A 10,556-nucleotide genomic window follows, 5' to 3' on the forward strand; every position below is an offset into this window, starting at 1 on the left:
TGTATTTATCCTCACTGTTATTAGATATTGTAAATGTATATAATACTTGTTTTATCAACATACATGTATTTTTCTTTGCGATTGGTTATGTTAAAGCACGAATTAAATTATATCCTTAAATAATATTATACAATACTAAAAGTGTCCAGAAATACAGAGACGGGAATCCTGATTTTCAGTATTTATTTTGATTTTATAATAGTACTGCCTCATTGTATTACACAATAAAAGCTAAGTCGTAAAAAGGTGAGCTTGCAAAATCTGCCCACGCTCCGATTTTTTTTTCAATTTTGCAGTGTTATGGTCTAGGTACATTAATACTTTATATGTGCTTTTTAAATGTATCTTTAAAAGAAAAGAAAATGAGTTAATTAATATCCATTTCATAACAACAGAAATATTGCGATTTCCTTGTTAGAAATACAAACATGGCTGCTTGCATGTGTATCACTTTGCTTTGCCAACTTTTGACTTATAAATCATAGCCAGATACTTTTGTCAAATCAAAAGTCATTATTTGGTTACCTTTTACAACAATCCTTTCATGTTATGGAACATTGTTGCAAATATGTTGTGCATCTTTGTTTAAAAACGGCTTAAACGTGCAGTGCACTTTCACTACGGTAATATAGTTATGACGTATAACGGGAGGCAACTCGAGCTTTCACGTCTTTCATCAGATAGGGTTCGGTTTACTATGGTATGTTCTCAGGAAAAAAATGGAATTAATGTTGACTAGAAATTTGACACCACATGTATAATTTCTATATGTATTTGTTTGAATTGATCTTAAATAAATAATTAAAAGGTAGCTATAAATAATTAATTCCTGCAATGAAAGGCCTAATAGCAATGACGTTTTAAGTGAGGCAACTCGAGATTTAACATCTCTAGATGGAAGAGAGCGTATTAATTTAAACAGATATAGTTCGCAACGTCAACCAAATAAAAGACTTTTGCAAACACATTTAAACCTTTTTTTGATATATAAATCATTAAAACAAACATAATCACTCATCATTTATAGCATCAATTTCGTACCATTCAATTAGATAAATAAACTAAGAAAATCTACTGCGGATGAATGAATTAAGAAGGCGTTGTGTATGATTTTCGGGAATACACAAGATCTGAACCAAGATCAAAACGAAATAGTTATATGTAAACATCGGAAAACATCACTGATTGCGTAATTGTACACATCGATTATCGTTGTGACAATTATTATACATGTGTGTTTTATTATTTTATACCTTCAATTAGGGTGTGAAAGTAACAAAACAGCATTTAATTTTCATCGCGGATTCTTATTGTTGTTTTGATGTGCTCAGGCTTGCTTAGCGTAACTATGTTGCTCATTTTGTTACCATGGAAACCAAGCATTTCGAAAGTGTTCCTATGTTATTCAGCGTACTTTATAGCCCCTATATACCAATTTTCACTTAAGGATGTACTCCTCTGAGAAGTCAAAATTTTCTTGTATTAAACTTTTTTTCTCATATAGATTTTTGGAAAAAGGAGTTCATACCATAAAAGAAAATGGAAGAAAAAACATATGTCCGTGTGCTTGTTTTTGAGCTTTTGTCACTTAAAGACACCTAGTTGACAAAATATTGGATTTTATGGGAATTTTGCCGTTTTGACCATATACACTGTAAGATAGAGATTAAAGCCTTAATTTCCTAATGAGGTGTTTGATATGTATGAATGTTTGTAGAATTTATTTTCTAGTAGTCTTCTTTAAAAATATACCAGTTTTGATCAATTAGACTAATATTTTTTCTCAGAATAATAACATATGCTACCCCTACCCATTAATTTTGAGCTACAAAATGCACCATTTTCAGCCATTTTTGCCAAATTTAACACTTTATAGAAAAAGTTCTGGTATTAAACTTTTGTTATTATTTTGCATATCAATAGGGAAACCGTTGTTCTTTCTAAATCAGGAAGAAAAATTGGGGGTCCGTGTGCTTACCTTTTTGCCCCATTTGAATTTTTGTTATTTTTCAGTATTTTAGAGTAAAAAAATAAAAGTGCCCAAATTACCATTAAATGTAAAAATAAAGTCACAAAAGTGTTTTGTTTCACATATTAATGCTCAATATTTTAATTACTAGGAACCAAGTAAAGATTTGCAGCAAAAATTAGCTAAATACAGCTAAAAATGCTGGCGCAGTGATGATTTAAGTAAAAACAATTTCAGTGAAAAATGACAAAACTGTGGCTCTACTTGAAGCGAAAAAAGACACAATTTCAAAATGGCCGCCAAATGGGCCATTTCTTAAAATCCATGTATAAAAAAATCTACTAAAAATAGAAATGTAATTTTTTGACAAAACTTGCGTCTTGCAACTTGCTACAGATACTGATAAATTATATTTGAAAATCTCATAACTTCTTTGATCTATGTTGAAACGAGACTTCAACGGGACTGAAACCTCAGAAGAATACATCCTTAACTATGACAATATCTAGATTTCAACAAATCAGGGGCCTCCATTTTGTTACCATGGTAACTTATCTTTTTGAGAGTGATGCCATGATATTTAGCATACCTCATACTTTGTACCAGTTTTCACTTCAATCTGACATTATCTAAATTTCAGCCAATCAGAGGTTTCCATTTTGTCACCATGGCAACCAATATTTTCAAAACTGTTACCATTATATTAAGCATCCAAAATTATTACTATATATACTAATTTTCACCTAAATTAGACTCTGGAATCTTAAGTTGGAAATGGTTAGCCAGGTATTTTAACAAAACAAATGTCTGTTGCTACTGGCACTTGCTATGTTTAAAACACCCATAAACTGTTTTCCCGGATTTTAATTTTGAAACTAATTTACACATTATGATAATTAATAATGTCCTGAGAGTATTTTAATGTAGGACAAAATTGTGGACACCTCCTTTAATAAGGTAAAATGTGATGACGAAGAGCAATATTTCGTTTTTCATTTTCCCACAAAATGTTATTGTTTTGTTGAAATAATTATTTAAAATAAAAATTTCCGTTTAAAAATCTGAAAAGAAATGACTGAGATATAAAGATATATACGATCTACTCAAATAACTTATGAATATATGAATAAAAAATATAGAATATTTAACAAAGGATGACCTGTTTTGACATATCTGTGAAGGTAGTTTTATTGAAAATGAAAACATTTCAGATTTCAGGCTCTTTGGGCCTTTTTTAAAATCACAGAAGGATAATGTAGCCTTATTTTAAGGGGCAACTAGTAGTACTTTCGATATGCAAAGTTTAAAGAAAATTGGGCAGTTTCTATGAAATTTTTAACATTAGGTTGAACACCACCATTGACAAGTTGCTTTGGAGGGGATACGGTAAGAATAACATCCACAAATTTCCGGTGAAAAAAATTGAAGTATAAATCAAGAGGAGCAAACACCGGGGGTTTAAATTTACATCGTAATATTAATTAAGCATAAAGTCGTATCTAATGTGCAATGAAATAGAATCTAATGTACAGATGTAAGCATGTTTAAACAAATAAAAAGTTTTAAAAAAATAGTCACTGTTACATCATTTGTTGGTTAGGAACTTACATCTGTTGTAAGTTTTAACTTTTTAGTAGAAAACAGCATATTCTCTTTTATGAGATGCAAGAATCTGAAGATACCTTTGAGATGTCAACATTGTCCCCATGCCATCATGAATTTCCACGCCCCGACTGAGGACATTTTTGTTGAAACGGGGCTGATATAGTCTTTGTATAATTGTGCAGGGTGATTGTGAAAAGAAAATTATCGCTCTTTCCAAAGGTAGTAACCGTTTATGTGAAGACTTGCTATAAATGTCATTTTTAGCCACTAAAGCTAGATGGGCTAGAAGTTTTGTGTCGTGGAACTATCCACCCTTTACGTGTATAGTACTTTGTAGCATAGGATTTTTACCGATTTTTTATCTAGACCTCTAAAACGTCTCAAAATGGGCTCTCTGGTGGGTCCATAATTATATAAACTGTAACTAACTCTCGTACGGGTCCATAATTATATAAACTGTAACTAACTCTCTGGTGGGTCCATAATTATATAAACTGTAACTAACTCTCGTACGGGTCCATAATCATATAAACTGTAACTAACTCTCTGGTGGGTCCATAATCATATAAACTGTAACTAACTCTCTGGTGGGTCCATAATTATATAAACTGTAACTAACTCTCTGGCGGGTCCATAATTATATAAACTGTAACTAACTCTCTGGTGGGTCCATAATTATATAAACTGTAACTAACTCTCTGGTGGGTCCATAATTATATAAACTGTAACTAACTCTCTGGTGGGTCCATAATTATATAAACTGTAACTAACTCTCGTACGGGTCCATAATCTATATAAACTGTAACTAACTCCCTGGTGGGTCCATAACTATATAAACTGTAACTAACTCTCTTGTGCGTCCATAATCATATAAACTGTAACTAACTCACTGGTGGGTCCATAATCATATAAACTGTAACTAACTCTCTAGCGGGTCCATAATTATATAAACTGTAACTAACACTCTGGTGGGTCCATAATTATATAAACTGTAACTAACTCTCTGGTGGGTCCATAATTATATAAACTGTAACTAACTCTCTGGTGGGTCCATAATTATATAAACTGTAACTAACTCTCTGGTGGGTCCATAATTATATAAACTGTAACTAACTCTCTGGTGGGTCCATAATTATATAAACTGTAACTAACTCTCTGGTGGGTCCATAATTATATAAACTGTAACTAACTCTCTGGTGGGTCCATAATTATATAAACTGTAACTAACTCTCTGGTGGGTCCATAATTATATAAACTGTAACTAACTCTCTGGTGGGTCCATAATTATATAAACTGTAACTAACTCTCTGGTGGGTCCATAATTATATAAACTGTAACTAACTCTCTGGTGGGTCCATAATTATATAAACTGTAACTAACTCTCTGGTGGGTCCATAATTATATAAACTGTAACTAACTCTCTGGTGGGTCCATAATCATATAAACTGTAACTAACTCTCTGCTGGGTCCATAATTATATAAACTGTAACTAACTCTCTGGCGGGTCCATAATATAATATATAAACTGTAACTAACTCTCTGGGGGTCCATAATATACAACTGTAACTAACTCTCTGCCGGGTCCATAATTATATAAACTGTAACTAACTCTCTGGGGTCATAATTATAAAACTGTAACTAACCTTGGCGGTCCATAATTATATAACTGTAACTAACTCTCTGATGGGTCCATAATTATATAAACTGTAACTAACTCTCTTGTGGGTCTATGGTTATATAAACTGTAACTAACTCTCTGTGAGTCCATAACTATATCAACTGTATCTAACTCCCCTGTCGGGTCCATAATTATATAAAGTGTAACTAACTCTCTGGCGGGTCCATAATCATATAAACTGTAACTAACTCTCTGGTGGGTCCATAATTTTATAAACTGTAATAACTCTCTGGTGGGTCTATGGTTATATAAACTGTTACTAACTCTCTGATGAGTCCATCATTATATAAACTGTAACTAACTCTCTGGCGGGTCCATAATTATATCAACTGTAACTAACTCTCGTGCGGGTCCATAATTATATAAACTGTAAATAACTCTCTGATCCCTGTGGACCTTGACTGTTAATAGGGCACAAAAATACAAACACGTTAAAAAAAACAAAAAAAAACAAAAACAAATCCCAAAACAAATATAAATTATTTCATTTTTTTCTGAAGACTTGCTTGAAATGTGATTTATTAGCCGCTAAAGCTAGGTGGGATTGAAGTTTTGTGTCGTGACTTTCCATCCTTTCAGTTTCGCGACTTAAATCATATATATTGGATTTTGAGGTTGGTTATTTTGTTTTACGTCCCATTAACAGCAATGGTCATTTAAAAACGTACCAAGTTTAGGGGACGGGGAAAAACTGGAGTATTCGGACAAAAACCTTCGACCTGCAATCAGTGCCTATCATTTACCCCAAATAAGGTTCAAACACTCAACTCAGATGAGGAGTGCCTTCGGTAATATGTCGGAACACATTTACCATTCGTTACGGCTGACCTTCCATTTGTCATAGGTAATTATATAAAAATAATGGCGTAGATCAAAACAAATTAATACAAAACACTACATCTTCACTGCAATGAGAGTCATTTAACCACTATATAGAAGAACTAAATAGATTTTAACCAGTGTTTTTACTAAGGAAAATCATTTCATTCATCCCTGAAGTTCAAACTAAATAAGAAGAGAATATCCTTTCTACCCTGAACATCACAGAAGATCTAGTCAAAAAGCGACAAACCAACAAAAACATAGGGACCTGACAACATCCATCCCAGACTATTAATATCTGACACTTAAGCCAAGCCATTGTCAATCATATTTAAAAAAAAATCGATGATGCAAAAGTACCTAAAGTTTGGAAAGAGGTCAACGTAACCGCAATCCACAAGAAAGGAACAAAGAACTTAGCAGAAAGCTACCGTTCATAAGCCTCATTTCAGTAACCTCAAAAATCAAGGAACATATTGTGAGAGATGTCATCGTAATCCACTTGTAAACTAACAATATCTGTAGCAAATATCAACATGGCTTCCGAAAAGGACCTTCATGTACAACCAAACTAATAGAAATGGTAGATAAGTGGACAGAAGAACTATAGACAACAAAACGATATTGACATCATCTACTTAGATTCCCAAAAAGCTTTCGACACTGTACCACATCAGAAATTATTTAATAAAAAAATATCAGGATACGGAATCACAGGAAATCTAATAAAATGGATTCAAGATTTTCTAACATACATTCGATCATACAGTGACATTTTAATGTTAAAACAATCTAATAAAATGGTCCGACGACTGGTAACTGAAATTTAATTCCAAACAGTGTAAATACCTGCGTTTAGGAACAAATAAACAGAACACTGGAGACTAAGTGATGGATAATACATCAATCCCACAAGTCATGAAAGAGAATGGTATTGGCGTTACCATCGATCAACAACTGAAATTTACAAATCATATCGAATCATCAGCTAAAAACGCCAACCAAATTCTAGGAGTAATGAAAAGAAGCTTCAAATACTTTAATAAGACGTCGTTCTGTAACCTGTATTTATAAAGCCATGGTGAGACCACATCTGGAGTATGCATCTACCGTTTGGACAACAAATACTAAAAAAAAAGAAAAGAAAAAGATTACATTAGTGAAAGTACAGAGGCGTGCAACCAACCTCATCAAAAGTATCCGAAACAAATCTCATTAAGAATGACTACTAGATTTTGGTCTGCCAACACAAGCTTGTGAAAGGTCGTTCCAGACTTTTTATCAGGAAAAATAGATTTTCCACGACGAATCGTGAACCATTGGAATTCTTTTCCTGAAAGTGTCATTTCATCAGAAACCCTAAACCAGTTTAAGTCCAGACTAAACGGTCACTGGAAATCCAAACACGAAAAGATCAACCTTACCTGCTATGAGAACACACAACCGCCCAATACACTATTTAAAGACCTCGACGACATGTAACAGGTATACCATAGTTGGAACGTTTGCCGATGTCGTCAAGAATTTCCCGACAATCTTCGAGAATTAACATTGATAAAGATTGCCTAAAATTTCTCCGTGCTGTTGCGATAAGGTTAATAAATATGGTGTCAAACGCTTTCTATAAAACTTTTGGACGACAACATGCGCTACGGCAATTTCAGTAACATACATGAATACAGATGATCAAATCAAAAAAATTCTCTCGTGAAGGTTTCTCAAATTAGCTGACGTTTTTAAATGAAATTTTCTATTTATATCAGTATTAATCCTCGTTAGATTATTTGCCGATATCCTCCTGGCCATCATACTACATCTTTTGTAAGATATAACGGTTCTTATTGAGTCCTATTCTGATCACCTTAAGACCTTCATATCCACGTGTCTATGTAAATCATGTGCATGTACATCTTGAAACAAGTCGTAACAGGCTAACATACCTTTTGAATCTATCTCTTTCAAATCTTCGTATCGTTCTTGCTGCTAGGTATACGTCTGCACGGTCGGAGTATCAAAACGGTCGCTGGTGTTTACAAAGTTTAAGTTTAAGGAATTCAACATTGATTTAATTTTGTGTTGTAGACCGCTTAGAAAATCTGTTATTGCACATACATTTGTAGGGTGTTGAAAGTTTTTAGATTGACGAGTAGTTAAAGATTTATTGGTCAATGGTGGCCTCATCTCTTATTCGTGATTTCCAGGATATATTTTTTAATACTGCTTAATACTGCTTAATAATGACATTTCTTCCTATGTGTGGGATCTTTCTTTTACATGCAGTTAAGGTTTCGATTGGTGGCCAAAACGGGTAAGTTTCTATGATAACTTAAACGGACAATTCACTCTAAGAGTACATTAAAATTTGCATCTTTATCGGAAACAAACCATTTCTAATAGAAATTGGATGAGTTTGCTTTTAACTGCGGTACCAGTCATGTGAAATGACACATAGCGGTCGGATGTCATGTATACCGAACCTTGGCCCTTGCTAGTGTAGTAAAAGAAATGTTTGTCTAGAAATATTCAAATCGCTCTTACAGTAGTATGTTTACCTAAGTTTTGTCTAAAAATAATTCCATCAACTCCTCAGGTGTTTGTTTTTGATTTTGATTAACGTGCATGACTTTCGCTGCTTTTAGCTAGGGTACAGCGTACATGTTGTAATCATATTGATCAACGATTTGGAATTTCAACTGTATCAATCAAAATACTTAACAATGTCGTGAAATTTGTCAATATTTCTTGTTATATGTTTCATAAGGAATGTAGAGGGATACATTTATGTCATTTTTTGCTTCGTGGTTATGTAACAGAATTAGCCTCACTGAATTGTCTCTTTAATCCCTCGGTAGATGATTCGTTAATGCGAGGGTCCTTACTTGCTGTCGACACGAGATCATAATTTCTTACACTTGGGTTGGTGAGAAAATCCTGGTCTAAATCCGAAGGAATACCTCGGTATTGATATGGTTGACAAATTTATACAGTCGCATAATACGTTGCAATTTTGAAGCAGGGTTTACACAAAATAAGTCTTTCCACATGAGGTTGATCCCGAAACATTTGCAGCAAATACAAACTGCCGCTGCTGGTGTTGCAATTGTCCACTAAAGATAGTTTGATAAAGCCAGGATTTGACCACCCCTGCATATCAGCAGCAAGTTTCCATCCCAGGGTGCAACATGCCCAATATCAGCTAGATCTCTAGGACTTTTAGTTATTGACAGGAAATGCGATTTAACCTTATTTGCCCTATGTACCCTTGAATTAAGGTCGATGTCGTTCATTTGAACAAATATGGTAACCTTTTATCCCAGCATGGCCAAGGTCTTAGTTACTGTCAAGAAGTCGTTTAAAAATTCCAGCCAGTGTGACCGCTGTGGCCTTTAATGAAGGTCTCTTAGTTACTGACAATAAGTCGATTAAAGATTTTAGCCTATTTCACCCCCGTGACCTTGGATGCAGGTCAAGGTCATTCATTTGAACAAACTTGGTAGCCCTTTATCCCACCATGCTGCAGGCAAAATATCAGGTCTCAATACGTGGCTCTTAAGTTATTGACAAGCAGTCTTTTGACGATTTTCCTATTTGACCCATATGGTAATGAATGAAGGTTAAGTTCATTCATTGAACAAATCTGGCAGTCCTTCATCTTAGCATGCTACAAGCCCAATATCAGTACTCTGGGTCTATTTGTTTAAAGATGGCACATGGTGAACGACAACAGAGGAAACATGATGACTATAGGTCATCCTGACCCTTTGAGTCAGGTGACATAGAAATAAAACTAATTCAAATTTAAATTATTTTTATTAAGTAGTTTCACAGCTATTTTCCTACACAAATATTCAGGAATCATTACAATACAGAATTGATTACAGTTTCTATATTTCACAACATGCAAAGGAAGTAGATTTGACACTTGTTCCATACAATTCCTATGGCAACACATCATCACATGACCAATCACATGACCAGATATCCACAGGAGGTAAACATTCCAAACTTATAGCAACTTATTCAGCGCATAATTATGTACAAAATGTAAATGCATAAAGGTAATTAAAAATATTGTGTTTCCATGATAACCACACTAATAATACATATACATATCTAAAGTAAGCTCTAGAAAATCTGCTAAGAGGACTACCAGTCATGTATGGTTTGGGCTCTTTTTGGCCTCCAAATACATCAAATATATCTGTTAATTAGTGATGACTTGATGAATTTCATACATCGATTACATCCCTGAAATGATAGACATTGTGGTTATTATCATTGTAGAATCAGTTGCTATGGTTACTATCCTAAATATGCATGAATTATGATATTGTGGAAAATCTGTTTACTTTCAACATTTTCATACAGAAACCATAGAGTGCATACCTGATCAAATTTCATATTTCTCCTAAACATTAATCCGAAGAGCCTACATGTTCTCGATAAATATCATTTTTGCTCAAGATTGTGATCTTTTGTTTC

This window comes from Argopecten irradians, chromosome 1 (genome assembly GCF_041381155.1).
Source record: "Argopecten irradians isolate NY chromosome 1, Ai_NY, whole genome shotgun sequence".
In the NCBI taxonomy this organism is placed as follows: Eukaryota; Metazoa; Mollusca; class Bivalvia; order Pectinida; family Pectinidae; genus Argopecten; species Argopecten irradians.